General features: G+C 50.9%; 1 long non-coding RNA gene across 2 annotated transcripts in view; it reads right to left on the reverse strand.

The window, feature by feature from the left end:
• Positions 1–22,155, reverse strand: part of LOC119977844 — a 47,702-nt gene that overhangs the window by 17,899 nt on the left and 7,648 nt on the right. Inside the window, exons 2-3 of one of the 2 annotated variants that reach the window (XR_005463293.1) lie at positions 20,833–20,920; positions 10,459–11,217 (exon numbers count right to left, since the gene is read on the reverse strand). This is a non-coding gene — a long non-coding RNA (uncharacterized LOC119977844). Of the gene's footprint in view, positions 1–10,458; positions 11,218–20,832; positions 20,921–22,155 lie in introns of those variants that run through there. The other variant, XR_005463294.1, reaches the window with a different exon arrangement.

Raw genomic sequence — 22,155 nt, forward strand, 5'->3', positions numbered from 1 at the left:
CGACTTCTAGTCTCTGCCATTACTGCTAGCAGTTCTAATTTGTAAATAAAGTTCAGTTTTGCTTACCTAATGAATGCTGTTTGAATTTCTCTATCACAGACAGACGCGGGGAAAATATTGAATACGACATGCTGATCGTGATAATGATCGCATCCGGGGGGGGAGAACACTAGACGTGATCATCGCCCTGGAGGCCGAAAAGACCTTCAACAGAGTCAAGTGGAAGTACTTTGGGTTCGGCCCAGGGTTTACCTCCTGGGGTGAAACTAATGAACAGCGTTCCCATAGTGAGCATACAGACAAACACCACCAGCTCTGAATACTTCCAGCAGCACAGAGTCACGGGGCAGAAGTGTTCACTGTCCCCACTACTGTTTGCTCTGGCAATCGAGCCACTGGCGATTGCCCTCAGAGTGGCAAAGGGGTGGAGAGGTATCCAAAGTTGAGACAGAAAGCATAGAATCTCACTCTATGCAGATGATCTGCTCCTCTACATCTCGAACCCCGGGCCAGCATGGAAGGGATAATGAATTCCTAAAGGAACCTCCTCAGGTTACAAACATAACCTGAGCAAGAGTGAGTCTTCCCTGTGAACCCGCAGGAGGGGGGGACAGAGCTGGAGGGACTGTTGTTCAAACAAGCCCAGACCAAATTCCGCTACCTGGAGATCCAAATAGCCCACGACTGGACAAGGATCCACAAATGAAATCGGACAAGTCAGGCGGAGGAAGTCAAAAGGGATTTGCAGAGGTGGGACCCACTCCCACTCTACCTGGGAATGAACGTACTGCCCAGGTTCCTCTTCCTATTCAGATCCCTCCAATTCTACATCCCCAAGGCCTTTTTCAACACAGTAAGCAAACTAATCATGGTGTTTATATGTGTGTGGGGGCATTTGTGTGTGTGTGTGTGTTTGGGGGGGGGAGGATAACTCAAGGATCCAAAAGAAGGACCTACAAAATAAAAGACACATGGGAGGCCTGGCCCTCCCGAATCTACAGTTCTACCAGTGGCCGGTCACAGCAGAGTGAGGGGATTGGTGAAGGAACCGGGAGCAGAATGGGTGAAGATGGACGAGAGTTTCTGCATAGGGACGTGGTAACAACCGTAGTAACAACCGCTCTCCCATCCCCCCTGGCCAAGCACTTGAGAAGCCCAGTGGTAGTAGCCACGATCTGGATGTGGCAGCAAATGAGGCAACACTTTGGCCTAACCAGGATGTCCACCATGACCTCCATCTGCAACAACCACAGGATAACTCCCGCAATAATGGATGCCACCTTCAAAAGGTGGAGGTAGGTCGTGGATTCACTGACGGTTAGAGACATGTACACGGATGACAGAGTAGCGAACCTGGGGGTACTCACAGAGAGGTTCCAATTGCCAAAAGGAAACAAGCTAAGATAAATACAGGTCAAAAACTTCCTCCGCAAACAAACGGTGACGTACACTCAGATACCACGACATTTGTTAATCGAAAAACTGCTGGACATGGTGACCTAGGGAAGGGAAACTGTGGAGACTGTACAGGCAACTGTTGGAGGAGGTACGCTGCCCCCTAGACGAGAGAATGGAAAAATGGAAGGAGGAACTAGGCATAGAAATAAGTGGAGGACTCTGGACCGAAGCACTGCACAGGACAAACTTCACCTCCGCATGCACAGGGCTGAGCCTAACGCAGCTAAAGATGCACAGAGCGCACCTAACCAGAACCCAAATGAGTAGGTTCTTTCAGGAGGTGAAGACCAAATGGGAACGGTATAACTCAAAGATCCAAAAGAAGGACCTACAAAAAGGGGGGGGGGGGGGGGGGAGGGATGAGGTGGAGGAGAGAGAGAGAGAGAGAGAGAGAGAGAGAGACACAAGCGAGTCACGGGGTAAAGATGAAAAGGGAAGAATGGGAAGTGGGAGGGAGTAGGGAGATCGGTGGGGTGGGGGTTTTGGAGGACACACAAGGGAAGCAAGAGGGACAAGAGTCTAAAACTGTAGATAGACATCTGTAAATACTCACCCAGACCAAACTAGGAATTGCAGCAAAGGTACACCGACCAAATGGGGGATCACGGCACAGCAGGAGGGGAAGCAATTGTACGTAAATATCTGTAATGACCTCTGCCTGTCTTTTTATCTCCTTCTATTTCTTGCGCGTTTTTTTCTCTTCCTCATTTCGGCACATTTATGTAACATTATGTGACATATGAGTTGTGAAATATTGTGGTAGAATGACTAGGGGTAATACGGTACCTGGGAGTGTGACCTGCTATTGGTGCAGAAGGCTCGCTGCCCATTGGCCCAAGTGTTGTCTTCTCATTGTTCGAGAGGAAGGTTGCTCTGCCTACGACAACCTGTGTTTCCCAGCAGCCAGGTCATTTTTTCTGTACTCCTGCTGCTGGGCACACTTCTTGTAGATTAAAGCCTTCGATTCGGTCTACTCTTTCGTTTCTGTGTCCATTGATTGCATCGCATCAATTTAATCTACAAGATTTTAAAGGATGGAGCTCTGCATCAAGCTGGAGTGTCTACGACTCAGCCCCCACGCAGCGAATGCAGCAGCCACATTTAAGCACTGGCTGGCTTGTTTCAACAGCTACCTTAGTACAGCGTAAAACGTACCGACGAGGGAGCAGAAGCTTGTGCGTCAGCACTGCCATCTACGCGCTCATCGAGGACACGACCGACTATGACGCGGCCATGGACCTGCTCAAAGGACACTTCATACGGCCGGTAAATCAAGTCTACGCTCGGCACTTAATAGCCACAAGGCAGCAGATCCCTGGTGAGTAACTGGACGATTTTTACCGTGCCCTCCTTGTGCTGGTGAGGAACTGCGGCTTCCCACAAGTGTCGGCTAGTGAGCACACGGAACTCCTCATCCGAGATGCTTTTGTTGCAGGCATGCAGTCTCCACAGATTCGCCAGAGACTATTAGAAAGAGAAACCTTGAGCCTCACAGAGGCGGGGGTTCTCGCTACTTCCCTAGATGTCACAAACAGAAACACACGCTCATAAGCCCCCGTCCACGCGGCGCCCCCTGAGCAGCGTGGAACTCAGCGTCTCACTCACCCATGGACTCGGACTCCCCCTGGGCCTGCGCCGCAGGGCGCCCTGAAAAACCCGCGGGGCCCCGCTGCTATTTTTGCGGCCAGGCGAAGCACCCCCGACAACGTTGCCAGCCCATTCTGCAACCTGCAAGGGCTGCGGGAGGAAAGACCACTTTGTCGCCATCTGTCAGGCCAATGCGGTCGCTGCGTTCCCGGGCAGCGGCCGCGGGACACCCCCTTCTCTCTCTCCAAGGGTCCCATGCGGCCCACGAACCTCGCTGTCCCCAGCCCCTAACGCGATATGCGACCTCCGGGCGCCGCTGCCATTTTACGCCCCTGATGCCACATGTGACCCCTGGGCGCAGCCATTTTACGCCCCCGTGCGGAGGACGGGCACCGCCATTTTGTCCACCCCCACCATGTGCGACAGACGGGCGCCGCCATCTTGGATTGGCTCCGAGGACCCCGTGGGTGGCTACTCACTGCCCGATGAAGACTCCGACTATCTGCCACGACTCGCTTCAGTCACTCTTGACCAGTCTCGACCCCGCACCCTCTCTACGGCAACAACAAAGACACTGCTCAACGGGCACGAGACGACCTGCCTGCTGGACTCCGGGAGCACGGAGAGTTTCGTCCGCCCCACCACGGTAAGACACTGCGCTCTCCCCATCTACCCGGTCAAGCAAAAAATCACCCTGGCCTCTGACTCCCATTTAGTACAGATCACGGGGTGTTGTATAGCGGACCTCACGGTCCAGGGAAGGGAGTTTAAAAATTAGAGACTCTACGTCCTCCCCCACCTCTGCGCGGCCGCACTCCTGGGGTTAGACTTCCAGTGTAACCTCCAGAGTCTAACATTTAAATTCGGCGGCCCTATGCCCCCTCCTCACTGTCTGCAGCCTCACATCCCTCAAGGCCGATCCCCCGTCCTCGTTTGCAAATCTCACCACAGATTGCAAACCTGTCGCCACCAGGAGCCGACAGTAGAGTGCCTAGGACCGGGTCTTCAATAGGTCCGAGGTCCAGCGGCTTCTGAAGGAACGGGTCATCGAGGCTAGCAACAGCCCCTGGCGAGCACAAGTTCTGGTGGTAAAGACCGGGGAGAAGACTAGGATGGTCATAGACTACATTCAGACCATCAACAGGTTTACGCAGTTGAACACTTACCCTCTCCCCGGTATATCCAACCTGGTCAACAGGATCGCGCAGTACAAGGTCTTCTCCACGGTCGACCTCAAGTCTGTCTACCACCAGCTCCCCATCCGCGCAAGCGATCGCAAGCACACTGTATTCGAAGCGGATGGGCGGCTCTACCACTTTTTAAGGGTTCCCTTCGGTGTCACAAACGGGGTCTCGGTCTTCCTAAGGGAGATGGACCGAATGGTCGACCAATACGGTTTACGGGCAACCTTCCCGTATCTCAATAATGTCACCACCTGCGGCCACGATCAGCAGGACCACGACACCAATCTCCGCAAATTCCTCCAAACCGCAAAGCTCCTGAATCTGAATTACAACAAGGTCAAATGCATGTTCAGCACCGACCGCCTAGCCATCGTCGGCTATGTCGTGCGTAATGGAGTGATATGCGTTTCGGGTCGGGGCCTGCGCCCCCTGATGGAGCTCCCCCTCCCCCACTGCCCCAAAGCCCTCAAGCGCTGCCTCGGGTTTTTCCCATATTACGCCCAGTGAGTCCCCAATTACGCCGACAAAGCCCGTCCCCTCATTTAATCAGCCACGTTCCCACTGTCGATGGAGGCCTGCCAGGCAGTCAGCCGCATTAAAGCGGATATCGTAAAGGCCACGATGCGCGCTATCGATGAGTCCCTCTCCTTCCAGGTCGAGAGCGGCGTGTCCGATGTAGCTCTGGCAGCCATCCTCAACCAAGCAGGCAGACCCGTGGCCTTCTTCTCCCGTATCCTCCATGCTTCCAAAATCCGCCACTCCTCGGTCAAGAAGGAAGCACAGGCCATAGCAGAAGCTGTGCGACACTGGAGGCACTATCTGGCCGGCAGGAGGTTCACCCTCCTCACAGACCAACGGTCGGTGGCCTTCATGTTTGACAATGCACAAAGGGTTAGATAAAGAACGACAAGATCTTGCGGTGGAGGATCGAGCTGTCCACCTACAACTACGACATCTTGTATCATCCTGGGAAGCTGAACGAGCCTTCCGATGCCCTGTCCCGCGGCACCTGTGCCAATGCACAAGTGGGCCGCCTTCGATCCATCCAGGCGGAACTCTGCAATCCGGGGGTCACCCGCTTCTTTCACTTTATAAAGACCCGCAACCTGCCCTACTCCATCGAGGAGGTCAGGACAGTCACTAGGGACTGCCACATCTGCGCGGAGTGCAAGCCGCACTTCTACCGCCCCGAAAAAGCGCACCTGATAAAGGCTTCCCGCCCCTTTGAAGGCCTCAGCATGGATTTCAAAGGTCCCCTCCCCTCTACCAACCGCAACACGTACTTCCTCAACGTGATTGACGGGTACTCCGGCTTCCCGTTTGCCATCCCCTGCCTTGACATGACCACACCCACCATCATTAAAGCCCTTCACACCATTTTCTCCCTGTCTGGATTTCCCGTGTACATCCATAGCGATAGGGAGTCCTCCTTTATGAGTGACGAACTGCGTCAATTTCTGCTCAGCAAGGGCATTGCCTGAAGCAGGACGACCAGTTATAATCCCCGGGGTAACGGACAGGTCGAGAGGGAGAACGGTACGGTTTGGAAGACCGTCCTGCTGGCCCTACAGTCCAGAAATCTCCCAGTCTCCCACTGGCAAGAGGTCCTCCCAGACGCCCTCCACTCAATCCGGTCACTTCTTTGCACATCCACTAACCAAACGCCTCACGAACGCCTTCTTGTTTTCCCCAGGAAGCCTTCATCAGGGACCCCACTCCCGACCCGGCTGGCTGCCCCTGGGCCCATCCTGCTCCGGAAACACGTGCGGGTGCACAAGTCGGACCCGTTGGTCGAAAGGATCCAGCTGCTCCACGCGAACCCGCAGTAGGCGTATGTGGAGTATCCTGACGGCCGACAGGACACGATCTCCCTACGGGACCTGGCACCCGCCGGATCCCCGCCATCGCCCCCGACGCCAGCCCTCCCACCCCCCCTCCAGCCGCAACTGCTTCCGGCCGGCGCTCCCCTCCCTGGCCCGCCAACCCCCTCACCCGCGCCACCTAAAGGACCAGACGCACCCCCAAGGCCCGGCCCTCACCAGCTCCGCCTAGGTGTTCGGACGCAGGCACGAGGACCGGATCATCGCTCCCGGAGTCACGGACACCCGCATCTCCAACGTCTCCAGTTAAGCTCCGCAGGTCACAGAGGACATCCAAGGCCCCCGATCAGCTGATCGAGTCAATATGAACTGTTAATGGACATTTTTTTGTTTGTTCTCTTGTTTTCCAACTCTGTAAATAGTTACCGTGTTCTAACACGTCCCTGTACATAGTTTTTTTTAATAAATAATTTTCATTGAAGTTTTTACAAAATACAAAATATAAACATCATAACTCTATTAACGTACACCCGCGGTAACACCCCGTAAACAGTGCCCCCCAGCTGCAAGAGCAGCTTCAAACAAAAGGAAAAAAAAAACAAAAAAAACAAAAAAACAAAACAGAAACCAAAAGACAAAGAAAAGAGAAAAAATAAAGAAAACAAGGGAGAGAGATAGCACCCTCCACAAACCTATGTGTACAGTTCTCCCCCCCCCCCCCCCCCCCCCCCACGGGTTGCTGCTGCTGTCGGCCTATTTCCCTACCGTTCCACCAGGAAGTCCAGAAAGGGCTGCCACCGCCTGAAAAACCCTTGTACTGATCCCCTCAGGGCAAATTTCACGCTCTCCAATTTAATGAACCCCGCCATATCAGAGATCCAGGCCTCCACGCTTGGGGGCCTCGCATCTTTTCACTGGAGCAAGATCCTCCTCCAGGCTACTTGGGACGCAAAGGCCAGGACCCCGGCCTCTATCGCCTCCTGCACTCCCGGCTCCACTGCCACCCCAAAAATTGCGAGTCCCCAGCCTGGTTTGACCCTGGATCCCACCACCCTTGACACCGTCCTTGCTACCCCCTTCCAAAACTCCCCCAACGCTGGACACGCCCAAAACATATGGGCGTGGTTCGCTGGGCTCCCCGAGCACCTAGCACACCTGTCTTCGCCCCCGAAAAACCTACTCATCCTCGTCCCGGTCATGTGAGCCCTATGTAGCACCATGAACTGTATGAGGCTAAGCCTCGCACAGGAAGAGGAGGAATTCACTCTCTCCAGGGCATCCGCCCATGTCCCCTCCTCAATCTCCTCACCCAGCTCCTCTTCCCATTTACCCTTCAGTTCCTCCACCGAGGCCTCGTCTACCTCCTGCATCACCCGGTATATGTCCGAGATCCTCCCTCCTCCGACCCACACCCCCGAGAGCACCCTATCCCACACCCCCCGTGGAGGCAGCAAGGGGAACCCCTCCACCTGCTGCCTGGCAAACGCCCTCACCTGGATGTACCTAAACATGTTCCCCGGGGGGAGCCCGAACTTCCCCTCTAACTCCCCCAAGCTCGCGAACCTCCCCTCCACAAACAGGTCCCTCAACCTCCTAACCCCTGCCCTGTGCCAGCCCCGGAATCCGCCATCAATGCTCCCTGGGACGAACCGATGGTTCCCCCGTATCGGAGCCTCCATCGAGCCCCCCATTTCTCCTCTGTGCCATCTCCATTGCCCCCAGATTTTGAGGGTAGCCGCCACCACCAGGCTCGTGGTATACCTCGTTGGAGGGAGCGGCAACGGCGCCGTTACTAGCGCTTCCAGGCTCATGCCCACACAAGACGCCGCCTCCATCCTCTTCCATGCTGCCCCCTCCTCGCCCATTACCCACTTACGCACCATCGCTGCGTTGGCCGCCCAGTAGTACCCACAGAGGTTGGGCAACGCCAGCCCCCCCCCCTATCCCTGCCTCGTTCCAGGAACACTCTTCGAACCCTTGGAGTCCCATGCACCCACACAAATCCCGTGATACTGCTGTTGACCCTCCTGAAAAAGGCCTTTGGGATAAAGATGGGGAGGCACTGGAACAAGAACAAAAACCTCGGGAGCACCGTCATCTTGACGGACTGCACCCTCCCCGCCAGTGACAGCGGTAACATAGCCCACCTCTTAAACTCCTCCTCCATCTGCTCCACCAACCTTGTGAGGTTGAGCTTGTGCAGGGCCCCCCAACTCCCAGCCACCTGGACGCCTAGGTACCTGAAGCTCTTCCCTGCCTGCTTCAGTGGGAGCCTACCAATCCCCTCCTCTTGATCCCCCGGATGCACCACAAACACCTCGCTCTTGCCCAGGTTCAGCTTATACCCCGAGAAACCCCCAAATTCCCCAAGGATCCTCATCACCTCCGGCATCCCCCCCACCGGGTCCGCCACATACAACAACAGGTCGTCCGCATACAGTGACACTCGATGCTCCTCCCCCCCCCCCCCCCCGCACCATGCCCCTCCAGTTCCCTGACTCCCTCAATGCCATGGCCAGGGGCTCAATCGCCAACGCGAAGAGCAAGGGGGACAGGGGCACCCCTGTCTCGTCCCCCGATGCAGCCGAAAGTACTCCGACCTCCTCCTATTCGTGGCTACACTTGCCATCGGGGCCTCATAGAGCAGCCTCACCCACCGAATAAACCCCTCCCCAAACCCAAACCTCTCCAACACCTCCCACAAGTACTCCCACTCCACCCTATCGAAGGCCTTCTCCGCGTCCAACGCCACTACTATCTCCGCCTCCCCTTCCACCGCCGGCATCATAATGGCATTGAGGAGTCTTCGCACATTTGTGTTCAGTTGCCTTCCCTTCACAAACCCCGTCTGGTCCTCGTGTATGACCCCCGGCACACAATCCTCTATTCTAGTGGCCAGGATCTTTGCCAGCAGCTTAGCGTCGGCGTTCAGCAACGAAATCGGCCTATATGATCCATACTGCAGAGGGTCCTTGTCCCGCTTCAGGATCAAGGAAATCAGCGCCCGCGACATAGTTGGGGACAAAGCCCCCCCCTCCCATGCCTCGTTAAAGGTCAGGACCAACAGGGGGCCCAACAGGTCCAAATACTTTTTATAGAATTCTGCCGGAAACCCGTCCGGCCCCGGCGCCTTCCCCGACTGCATGCTCCCTATCCCTTTGACAACCTCCTCCAACTCGATCGGCGCCCCTAGTCCCTCCACCCGCTCCTCTTCCACCCTCGGGAAACGCAACCTGTCCAGGAAGCGCACCATTCCACCCTCCTCCACCGGGGGCTCAGACCGGTACAGTTCCCCATAAAAGTCCCTGAAGACCCCATTGACATCTACCCCCCTCCGCACCACCTTCCCGGCGCTATCCCTCACTCCCCCAATCTCCCTGGCCGCGTCTCGCTTCCGGAGCTGGTGCGCCAGCATCCTGCTCGCCTTCTCCCCGTGTTCATACACCGCCCCCTGTGCTTTCCTCCACTGGGCTTCCGCCTTTCTGGTCGTCAGTAGGTCAAATCTGGCCTGAAGGCTACGCCTCTCCCCCAGCAATCTCTCCTCTGGGGCCTCCACATATCTCCTATCCACCTGCACCATCTCCCCTATCAGTCTCTCCCTCTCCCTCTGCTCCCCCCTCTCCCTATGGGTTCGGATGGAGATCAATTCACACCTCATCACCGCCTTCAATGCCTCCCAGACCGTCCCCACCCGAACCTCCCCGTTATCATTGGCCTCGAGGTATCTCTCAATACACCCCCGGACCCTCCCGGCCACCTCCTCCTCTGCCAGCAGCCCCACCTCCATGCGCCAGAGCGGACGTTGGACCCTCTCTTCCCCCAGCCCGAGGTCCATCCAGTGCGGGGCATGATCCGAAATGGCAATGGCGGAGTATTCCACTTCCTCCACCCTCGACACCAGCCCCCTGCTCAGGACAAAAAAGTCAATCCTCGAGTAGGCCTTATGTACATGGGATCCCTGTACATAGTTACGGGCCAGTGGGCAGCCACAGTTGGAGTGGTATGATCCCACATCACTAGTCATACTACAAGTCTCTTATCCCACTCGCACGGGACAGCCCCCCTCCCCTCTCATTCCCCGGCTTCGCAAGAGGCACAGGCCCCCCCCCCCCCCCCCCCCCGGTTTCCTTTCTCAACAAGGGGTGAATGTGGTAGTATGACTAAGGGTATTACGGTACCTGGGAGTGTGAGCTGCTATTGGTGCAGAAGGCTCACTGCCCATTGGCCCTAGTGTTGTCTGCTCAAAGTCGAGAGGAAGGTAGCTCCACCTACGAGGCTGAGTATAAGAACCCGTGTTTCCCAGCAGCCAGGTCATTTCTGTACTTCTGCTGCTGGGTACACTTCTTGTCGATTAAAGCCTTTGATTCGGACTACTCCTTCGTTTCTGTGTCCATTGATCGCGCATCAAATATAAAATGTGAAAATCCAACAAAAACACTGATAAAATAATGCAGGGCTTTGGGAAAAGAGAACAGCAGTACTTAGCGTTTTCAAAGTATAGCACAAACAGGATGGGCTGCATTTCCTCCTTCTGTGCTTTATCATATGCAGGAGAGGGTGGCAGGGATGTCAAACTCCTTCCCTTAAGGACATAGCTTTTAATGTAAGATCCAGCTTTTAATGCAAGGTCCAGCAACTCCCGTGATATTTTCTTCTGCCATTGGCCCAGATGTACTAAATTCGATACGATTATATAATTTGCTGTGACAGGATTTTGCTTCATAACCACTGGATTACTAAACTGATGCCAAAATTATTACCCGACCATACTTCACATGCATAAAATTGAGGCACACCTATTTTCATCATAATTTGGCAGTGAGAAAATAAGGTTACATTTTAATGTTAAAGGATCATGCCATTTAAATAATCTGTCACCTTTTGAAATCAGCTCAATTCTTTTGATTATTTTAAATCGTGAACAAACATTACATTATTCTGGTGGATTAATAAATTACCACCAAGTTTACTGTGTTAAGAAGTTCGAAGAATCAGTCTAGAAAATGAAAGCTTGCTGTGGGTGGAGTCATACCAGTTTCATCCCAGACGGAATGGCAGCATAACTCTCCGGTTTGGAACTCGAATCCCTGCACATCAAATCTGACGGGTGCTCTATACTGGAACAAACTAATTATCATCCCACTTCTGGACACCTATCATTCATTTCCCTGCAATTAGAGAGGGAGGCCGGGTAACACATCCATTCTGTCAAAGGAACAGTTTCTAAAGTAACCAGAGAACATAGAACAGTACAGCAGTACAGGCCCTTTGGCCCACGATGTTGTGACGGCTATTTATCCTAATCTAAGATCAACCTTGTGTTGTTCCTCGTGTCTTAATAAAGCTCGCAGTCTCAAGTGTGGAGAAGATGCTTTATTGTGGGTTCGTTCAGTTTCCAGAGCTCGACCTAGAACTACCTTCCAGTGCTAACTACCAGCTTTGCTTGCTGTGTGTCCTGCTTGCCAGCCCCCCTGCTGTGAAGAGTGTGTCCTCACTTCCTGTCCTGATCTATTTATATGGCTCTCCCGTGCTCCCTCTAGTGGTCGCTCAGTTGTGTTGCATCTGGTTAACTTGTGATCACCACATCCCCCTTTTTCTCTTAACATATTTTCTGAACATCGTTAAAGAAAATTGTACATCCTGTCCCAGTGTATTTATAGCTCTCCCGCTCGTGTTTGCTCTGTTGTTTTTGTATCTGGTCAATCTACGATCACCACATCCCCCTCTTTCTCATTACATAGTTTCTGTACATCATTAAGGAAAATTATACAAAACAGTAACTTATGATATGCGTATCTATACAAGTGATGATGCTATTGCCTTGGTTAACAAAGCCAATGTATTTATATGTCCAAACTTAATAAACACATTTATGAGTCCAAACTTGATGAATTTGTTCAGAGCTTTTTTTTTTTTTTGTTGTTGATGACGTGGTGATATTGATATTGCAAGTCCGCTGTGAATGTTGTTGGTGTTCCTTGTTATCTTAAGTACCCAATGCGTCATCCCGAGGTGTTTGCATGGTCACATCACTGATGTTGACTGGCATGGACTTTTTTTTGTGCTTGTGGTGTTGATTTATTGTCTCATCCGCCTTGGATGCTGGTGTGCTTGCTTGTTCTGGAGCAGACGTGAGTTTGTGCGATTCGTTGTCATCCCATGACATGTTTGTAGTCTTGTTATCGTTTTGCAGTGTGCTGTGGCATCGTCCATCATGTGCCAAGTAGTGCCATTGTGTACAAGTCGTTGTTTCATTGCTGTTGTTTCTGTCGTTCCTGTTTTTGTTGTTTCCGTTGCCGTACTTGTCGCTGTTTTTGTCGTTTCCGTCTTTGTTGTTGTCGCTATCTTTGCTCCTGACTTTGTTGTGTTTGTTGCCATTCTTGTTGTTTCTGCCTCTGTCGTTGTCGCTATCTTTGTGCCTGACGTTGTTGTTTGTCTTGTTGCGCTTCATGTTGCTTTTATTCTTGCTGTTGTCGTTCTCGTTTCTGCTGTGCTTCTTGCTATTGTTGTTTGTCTTGTCACGCTTCATGTTGCTTTTCTTCTTGCTGTTGTCGTTCTCGTTTCTGCTGTGCTTCTTGCTATTGTTGTTGGTCTTGTCGCGCTTCATGTTGTTTTTGTTCTTGCTGTGTTTCTTTTGACTTTTGTTTTTCTTGTTATACTCTATGAGTGTCCCGAGTGGATAATTTGAGTCATTGAGCATTCCGTCTCGCGAGTGGTGCGAATGATCTGATGTTGCATCGGTGCAGGTGACATCAATCAGTTGTGGAGAATTGGATTCCGCATCTTTGCTTTCTTGGTGCTCGTCTTCCGGAGTCAAAGTCTTCTTGATTACATTTGACGCGGTGTCTGTGGACTCTCGGCGCTCCTCTTCTGGAGTCCAAATCTGCATGATTTCAGTTGACGTGGTTTCTCTAGACTCTTGGTGCTCCGCTTCTGGAGTTAAAATCTTCATGATTTCTGTTGATGTTATCTCACTGGACTCCAGGTGCTCCTCTTCTGGAGTCAAAATCTGCATGGTTTCTTTTTGTTTGATGTCTCTGGACTCCAGGTGCTCCTCTTCTGGAGTCAGAATCTGCACGGTTTCTTTTGGCGTTGTCTCTCTGGGCTCCAGGTGCTCCTCTTCTGGAGTCAAAATCTGCATGTTTTCTTTCGGCATCGTCTCTCTGGACTGTTGGGTGGCCCGACTCTGTGCTTCTGTACAGACAAGCTGAGAACTGTCAGTCTCACTGTGATCCTGTACGTCGAGTGTGAGCACCTTGTCACTGTTTTCGCTCTGTGCTTCGGTACAGACAAGCTGAGAACTGTCAGTCTCACTGTGATCCTGTACGTCGAGTGCGAGCACCTTGTCACTGTTTTCGCTCTGTGCTTCGGTACAGACAAGCTGAGAACTGTCAGTCTCACTGTGATCCTGTACGTTGAGTGTGATCACCTTGTCACTGTCTTCGCATGCAGTGGGCAGAGGTGCATTGTCTTCTTCTTGTTCCTGTGAGCGTGTTGGACTTTCATAGTCCGCTCTTTCTTCTTGTTCCTGTGAGCGTGTTGGACTTTCATAGTCTGCTCTTGCTTCTTGTTCCTGTGAGCGTGTTGGACTTTCATAGTCTGCTTTTTCTTCTTGTTCCTGTGAGCGTGTTGGACTTTCATAGTCCGCTCTTTCTTCTTGTTCCTGTGAGCTTGGTAGACTTTCATAGTCTGCTTGCGGTTGCTCAGGTACAGCGGGTTTACCTTCATGGTCTTGTTCATGCTTGGTGTCCGCCCGGGAGTGTTTGCTTGCATCCCTGTTGGCGTCTTTCATCACTCGCACTGTGGAGCCTGTCATCGCTCGCTCCGTGGAGTCTTCCTGTGCTCTCTGTGTGGCGTCGTCTTCGTCTTGGGTATTGCTGTCATCCAATGTATCGACGAGCTGCCATGGCACCATGGTGTTGGATTCATCCACCATGAGTAGAGTCGTGTTGAGCTTTGCAACGGTGTCGCTGATGCTGTGATCAGCATGTCCAAATAACTCCTCCATGTCTGAGTAGTATTCTTTGAAACCCATTTCATCTTCGTTGGCTTCTTCTACCACGAGTTGATTCGTGTTGAACTTTGCGACCGTGTCGCTGATGCTGTGATAAGCATATCCGACTGACTCAGCTGTGTCTGAGTAGTATTCTCCGAAAACCAAATCATCCTGGTTGGATTCTTCTACCACGAGTTGATTCGTGTTGAACTTTGCGACCGTGTCGCTGATGCTGTGATAAGCATATCCGACTGACTCAGCCATGTCTGAGTAGTATTCTTTGAAAACCAAATCATCTTGGTTGGATTCATCTACCACGAGTTGGTTCGTGTTGTGCTTTGCGACCGTGTCGCTGATGCTGTGATAAGCATATCCGACTGACCCAGTCAGGTCTGAGAGGTAATCGTCGAAAAACAAATCATCTTTTGTTGTTTCGGAATTCTTTTTGTTCGCTTCACTGTGTGTGGTGAAGGCAGCTTTTTCCAAGGTTTTGTGCAAGTTGTTTTTCACTGTTGGTTTAAGTTCAGGCGTTTTTCTGTGTTCTGAGGCAAGAAAATTTGGTTTTACCACTTTAAGTGTCTTGTTTTCAATTTTCGGGCATTTCCCTTTTAAGTGGGCGTGGTCAGGATTCTCAGACGTCATGACGTCACGCGTAGGAACGACTTGCACATGCGCAAATCGGCTTTCTTTCCTTGTGCGGTTCGGTGTCCATTGCGCATGCGCGGCTTGCGCATGCGCATGACGGTCCGCGACGAAGACTTTTTTTGACTGCGCATGCGCGCCTTGCGCATGCGCATAACGATCGGCGCCGCGATCTTTTGTAAACTGCGCATGCGCGACTTCCGGTTCCGGCGCATGTGCGACTTCCGGTTCCGGCGCATGCGCAACTTCCGGTTCCGGCGCATGCGCAGACGCGATTTGTAGTTCTTTGCTTACCAGAGACTGCAAAATGTGCCCCGACGCCATTTTATCGCGGATTTCAGCGTTTTTTTCTTTCTAAAAGTTGTAAGTTACCTTTTCTTTCCGATCTGGACTGGATTTCAGCGTTTTGGCTTTGTGAAAAATTCATGTTATTTCTTCTTTTTGATCTGTACTGTGCATTCGCGATTTCCTGATCTTTTTGTGATTTTTTAAGTCTTGCATCACTCAGTCTCTGTGCAGGTTGGACTGTGAGCATGCCTTGCTGTTCAAATTTCTCACAGTACTCTTCAAATTTGTTTAGTAACGTTTGTAAGCTGTTCCTGTCTTCACCTTTTGAGTGTTTAAATCCATTATACACTTTCCTATTGACAGGCCCTTCGATGAGAATTGCTATTTTAATTTTGTCTGAGGCGTCTGCTACATCATTAGCTATGAGATAAAAATCGAACATTTGTTTAAACCTTTTCCAGACATTTCTTACATTACCAGTCGTGTCCAGCTGAGGTGGGTATCCATGCCACATCCTCGAATTAGCGATGTCTTCCCCAGTCGAATGTCCAGTAGGAGATTTCCATGCCATTTTGTGCTTTCTGTATCTGCAGCTGAGTTGTCCTGTAGTAAGCGTCTGAAATCACTGCTGGTACCATGTGTTGTTCCTCGTGTCTTAATAAAGCTCGCAGTCTCAAGTGTGGAGAAGATGCTTTATTGTGGGTTCGTTCAGTTTCCAGAGCTCGACCTAGAACTACCTTCCAGTGCTAACTACCAGCTTTGCTTGCTGTGTGTCCTGCTTGCCAGCCCCCCTGCTGTGAAGAGTGTGTCCTCACTTCCTGTCCTGATCTATTTATATGGCTCTCCCGTGCTCCCTCTAGTGGTCGCTCAGTTGTGTTGCATCTGGTTAACTTGTGATCACCACAAACCTAACCTACACCCCTTAAATTTACTGCTGTCCATGAGTCACTTAAATGTCCCTAATGACTCTGACTCCACCAACCCCGGCTGGCAATGCATTCCACACACCCACCACTCTCTGTGTAAAGAACCTACCTCTGACATCTCCCCTATACCTTCCTCTAATCACTTTAAAATTATATCCCCTCGTGACAGCCATTTCCACCCTGGGGAAAAGTCTCTGGCAATCCACTCTATCCATGCCTCTCATCACCTTGTACATCTCTATCAAGTCACCTCTCTGCCTTCTTCGCTCCAGTGAGAAAAGCCCTAGCTCCCTCAACCTTTCTTCATAAGACATGCGCTCCAGTCCAGGCAGCATCCTGGTAAATCTTCTCTGTACCCTCTCCAAAGCATCCACATCCTCCCTATAATGAGGCGACCAGAACTGGACACAATACTCCAAGTGTGGTCTAACCAGGGTTTTATAAAGCTGCAGCAAAACCTGGTACCTCTTAAACTCAATCCCCCTGTTAATGAAAGCCAACTCACCACACGCCTTTTCAGAAGTTTCAGAAGAGCTCACTAGCCCTTGGAATTGCAGGCTGCAAGAACCAGACTGCAGATAACAGGTTGCAGATAACAGCAATGAACCTGAATGAGACACTGGGCCTCCTGAGGCAGTGGTGCTCGAACCTGCAAAGGAAGCTGATCCTGTGCCTGTAGGCCCTGCTTTGGCTGTTTCACCTCCTTCCAGTTGGACCACAGTGTCTACCCCCTCTGCCATGTGGAGGGGAAGAGGCTGGCTGATGAGAAGGCGGCTGGTGCTGCTGTTGGTGTTGTTCCTGCTATTGGTGGAGCTGTTGGTGGAGGTATCCCCTTTGCTCTTACCCCTCAGCGGTTCTGGGAAATGGAGCTGTATCATCTGTTCCCATGCCGTGGTGAAGGCTGGCAGCAGGGAAGTGCAGCTGAAGTGCTAGGCAGGTGAAGCACCTCCCAATAATCTGGCAATCACCTGTCAAGCTGTGAAAGCACTCTCTAAAAGAAGTACTTTGAACAGCAGTCTCTCAATGGCCATGGCTTAAACTCTTTAATTTCACTGATCAAAGCCTTCCCTGTTTTTCCTTCCCTGATCAGGTTCTTCCCAAGTTGCCATCACCTTGGTGACATGAGTCAGATGCTGGGAACGGCAAGGAAATCCAGGGTTAACATAACTCATCACTGGTTTCTTAACAACTTTACACACTCTTGATTACATACCTGACAGATCCAAGGGGGTGGCCCCAGGGAAAATTGGAAGAGGCAGGATCGTGCCCAGATCCCAACCCAACATCAATTTCCCATCTGTTTGCCTCAAATAAGCTGGGAAAAAGCTGCCCTCTATGTCCATTTTGGCCATTGAAATTGCTTGGTTGATGAACTATGCTAGTGTCAACACTGATTCTGAATATTATGTCTGAGATTGAATAGATCAGGTATTGCTGACTGTTCCACTCAAAATTCACCTCATTTCCCCTGCAATTGCAACTGTTGTTTCACTGTGACAGGCTTTGATTAAATGAATTTCTGCTCTATTTGTTTCTGTCAAAAGACTGGAGATTGATATTACACATATTTTCAGGGTCATTTACCTCACAGATGCCGTTACTAGGCAGAGTATAAGAAGAAGAATATCAATGATTAAGGCAACTGTGTTCCTTTGTGTTCTGTCTGAACTGCACAACCTGGTTAGCAAGTTACGTCATAATTTCCAGACAGCGTTTGATAAAGTTCCACATCAAAAGTAACTGTGGAAAATAAAAACTCGTGATTCTGTTATATTTGAGCATTGTCACTATTATGGTCTGAGACCAAGTCAAGCAGAAAGCAACTCTAGGGCTGAGTCGTACCTGATGACGTCCATCCAGAGGCCACTGATTGACGTGCAGACCTGCTACATCGACACTCATGCGCAACCTGGGGTGTGATCGAGCGGTGCCTCGGCATCCTGAAGGTGCAGATCATTGCCTGGACCGCTCTGCAGGGGCCCTACAGTATAGCACTGGGAGGGTTGTCCACATCGTGGTGGCCTGCCGCGTCCTCCGCAACATCGCGCAGCAGAAGGGTGACATGCTGGAGGAGGAGGATGAATGCCAATCTTCGTCTGACAAGGAGGATGCAGAGGGTGGCGAGGATGGGGTGTCCGGACAGGCACAGGGTTGGGGGTGGGGGGGGCACAATGTGTGTTCCTGGGCCAATGCATGCGGGACACGTTGTTCGACTAGGGGCTTTTCACAGTAAGTCCATTGCAGTGTTAATGTAAGCCTACTTGTTACAATAAACATTATTATTATTAGTGGTAGTATTATTATTAACTGGGGGGGGGGTGGGACTGGCCATGGGCACGAACTCCACATCCCACCTCCACACCCCCCCACCTGCAACCCCCTCTCCCCCACCCCGCTTGCAACCCCCTCCGTGCTTCCTACCTGCCTCACTATGAGGTGATGGCACTGGGTTGGCAGTAACAGCTGGTCTGCCCAATGGGATGGAGGATGATGGTAACCTGCTCTCCAATGAGCTCTTGCTCCGCATCATTTGACAACGTCTGACTCCTGCCACAGGAGCACTTTCCACCGTCCACCTGGGTAATCCCTGCATACGGGCTGACCATTTCATCACAAGGTCCCAACGAACCCATGGCGTGGCGGTGGTGGGGAGTGTGTATGAGGCGGGGGCAGGGGATGGGGCAGTGGGGCTGGGACACTGGAGGGGCGAGTGCTGGCAGGACCACGGTCCCCAGGCCCATCACATGCATAACATATGTCCATTTCCCCTTGCGTCCCTGCATCCCCTCTGCAGCCAGCCCAGACCCAGACAAATAAATAGAATAGTCTCACAACAAAGTTATGTTCCATCTGCTTCATCTGTAATGAAAGGATGTCACTTCATTGCAGTGTGCTATCTCCAACTGAATGATTTGTATCAAATGATATTGTTACAAAGAAAATATCAAAGTTGTCTCAAAAGCAAAATCTGTTCTCGCTTTACCCTGACTGGTATGTGGTATTGAAAATTAGATTCCAAAGTTTATAAGAAAACTAACTGTAAAAGTGGATCTTTACAACAGTCATAGTTTTTATTTACTCATTTCCCATCAAATTGCAAAATTAGCTCTAGAAATCTAAATTACAAAAAGACATGCTAGCAATACATAGTAAATTGATCAGCATCGAAGACTGAGAGCTAGAATAACATGTTACGAGCAAGCCTTATTTGATGAAGAGCCGCACATGAAACATCAGCTTATTTTTAGCTTTTTACTGCGCATTTTCAGTTTTCATTCCAGGAATACTTTAAATTGTATTCAAATAAACAAAACAGATGAGAATTAAGTCATTTCTGGTGAAAAAATGCACCTTGAATTGAAGGCAGTTAAACATGTTAGACTTATCTGCCTTACATTGTTGACTAGTCTGTTTATCTCTGGTATTCTGGGCCGACACGGTGGCACAGTGGTTAGCACTGCCAGGAACCAGGTTCAATTCCAGCCTCGGGTGGCTGTCTGTGCGGAATTTGCATGTTCTCCACATGTCTGCATGGGTGCTCCGGTTTCCTCCCACAGTCAAAAGATGTGTAGGTTAGGTGGATTGGCCATATTAAATTACCCCTTAATGTCCAACGGTTAGGTGCAGTTCCAAGATTGCAAGGGAGTGGTCCTAGGTGGCTCTTTCAGAGGGTCGGTGCAGACGCGATGGGCCGGATGGCCTCCTTCTGCACTGTAGGAATTCTTTAATTCTATGACTTCAACAGCCCCTAAGTCACTCGGGAGGAAGTCCTGCCTTGGAGAGCTGTTGGTCGATGCTCTCCAGTGCTTCAGGTTCAGCACTGGGGTGGCTGGAAGAGGCACTACAAGACGCTGCCTGGCTCTAAATACCAGAAACCTGAGGACAAGGTAAGTGACAAGGGTCCCAGGGCAGGGAGGGAGGAAACACCTGGGGGGGGGATGAGCTGGCATCAGATGGAGATGCCCGCCAACCTTCCTGCCCAAGATCCATTAATCTTTATTTCCGTGATTCCACCCCAGAGCTGTCATCAGCCAAAAAGTAAAGGCTGGGTTGGAAATGGTTCTTAAGTGGCCAGTAATTGGTCACTTTAGGCCCTTAATTGGGAAAAGGGTGGAATTGCTGTCTGAGCCCCTGCCCATCTCAGCATAAAATCACTACCAGGCTGGGATGGGTGCGAATCTGAAAGGAATCCTCTCCAAACAATTTCATGCAGCACGGTAGCACAAGTGGATCACACTGTGGCTTCACGGCGTCAGGGTCCCAGGTTCGATTCCCCGCTGGGTTGCTGTCTGTGCAGAGTCTGCACGTTCTCCCCGTGTCTGCGTGGGTTTCCTCTGAGTGCTCTAGTTTCCTCCCACAGTCCAAAGACGTGCAGGTTAGTTGGATTGGCCATGCTAAATTGCCCTCAGTGACCAAAAAGGTTAGGAGGGGTTATTGGGTTACGGGGATAGGGTGGAATGGAGGGTTTAAGTGGGTCGGTGCAGACTCGATGAGCCGAATGCCTTCCTTCTGCACTGTATGTTCTATGCTCCCCTCCACCATCTCAGAACTTGTGGGGAAGAGTGTAAATTATTGGCCCTGGGAGTTTGACTGCAGCATCCTAACATGCAAGACTGAGATTGCAAAACAGAATCATGTAATAATGCTGGACTGACTTGAAAGTTCATCTGTTTCGGATATTTTGTTCCTGACATCCAACAAAAATATGGTTAATCCATCCAGCTAGTTGCATTGTAACATTGATATGAGTAAATCTAATTTATACATTACCATGATCCCAATTGTACTGCTCAGTAAAAAGGAATTTGTCACCAATGACATAACTAACATTGCAATCGTTTTCAGTGGAAATATTTTCACCAGCCCTTCTGTCAAATTTAAATTTGGGCCTATTTATTTTATCAGTGCTTTATTTAAATAATTATTAATACCTTTAGAAATACAGACTTGCAGGTAGTGCCACCTCCAGGAGACTCCAGAAATTGAAGATCTATCTGCAGAACACTACTGTGCGCAATCCTGGAGAAAAATCATGGGGTCATTAAAAAGATTATTTTTAAAATTTGCTTTGAACATTTCACTTTACCAGATATAAAACTTGTTGGGCCCAGACAGAGCGACCACACGGAAGTGATGATGGAGGCAGAATAAAAATGTTTGCTCACACAATACAATTTACAGAGTCCACTCCCCGAAGGGTTCTCCAGGGCTGGCCCCATCGGGATGGGGTTTTCATATCCGACAGGCCTTCCTTGTTAAGGGGAAGCCCCGCTCGCTTAATGGAGAAACTTGTATTCCAATTAAGTCATGGGGTCTTAATACTCCACACCACGTGACCTCCGTGAGGGTTATAACACTCCTCCGCCCAATTCTTGAACAGCCTCAGCCGTGACGGATTGATGAGCAGGACCTCTAGCCCTTTTCGCCCTGACACCCGAGGGGGGGGTCGCTTTCTATCTGAGTGCCGGAGCGGCGCCACCACAGTTAGACCTGTTGCTGTGCCCAGGTGCTCGGCCACGGCAGACGGTTCTATCTCCGTCTCGGATTTGGAATCCGAGGTCGCTGCATCCAGCATCCTAGGGGTCCGGAAACTGGAGACGGCAATGGCGGTAGTGACGACAACAACAATGCCGGATCATCTAAATAAGGGTCGGCCAGGTCGGGTATGGCTGTGGATGTGATCCAAAAACCTATTTGATTCCCAGCCCAATGCCGTATCATATAGGACACCGGTCCCATCTATTTAGGTATGACTCCCGGGATCCACATGGCACCGTGACGACAGTTCCAGACGTGAACCATGTCCCTGGGCAAAAATCACCGTGTGTCTGATGGAGTCCAATTCAGACCACTTCTGCCTGCTGTGGACCTTCCCATCAATATCCGGCAACACAAGACTCAGGCACGTGTGAAGGAGCCAACCCATGAGCATTTCTGATGGTGCCACCCCTGTGGGTGTGCGGTGTCATTCTGTAGGAAAAGAGAAAATAGACCAGACCCATTTTGATAGAGCTTGTGGTCTTCTTCCATATCCTTGTATAAACGTTTGGACCGTTTGCTCAGCCAAACCGTTCAACACCAGGTGGTACGGTGCGGACGTGGAGAATTCAATTTGTTCACAAAAAGGCCTCCAAATTCCTTGCTAGTGAACGCCATCCCATTGTCAGGCGAGAACTTCCGGTATGCCTTGTATGCTGAGGTTTGGCGTAGCCGCTCGAGCGAGGACTTGGAGGTGGGCACTGAGCAGGATCAAG

This window comes from Scyliorhinus canicula, chromosome 14, assembly GCF_902713615.1.
Source record: "Scyliorhinus canicula chromosome 14, sScyCan1.1, whole genome shotgun sequence".
Taxonomy (NCBI): Eukaryota; Metazoa; Chordata; class Chondrichthyes; order Carcharhiniformes; family Scyliorhinidae; genus Scyliorhinus; species Scyliorhinus canicula.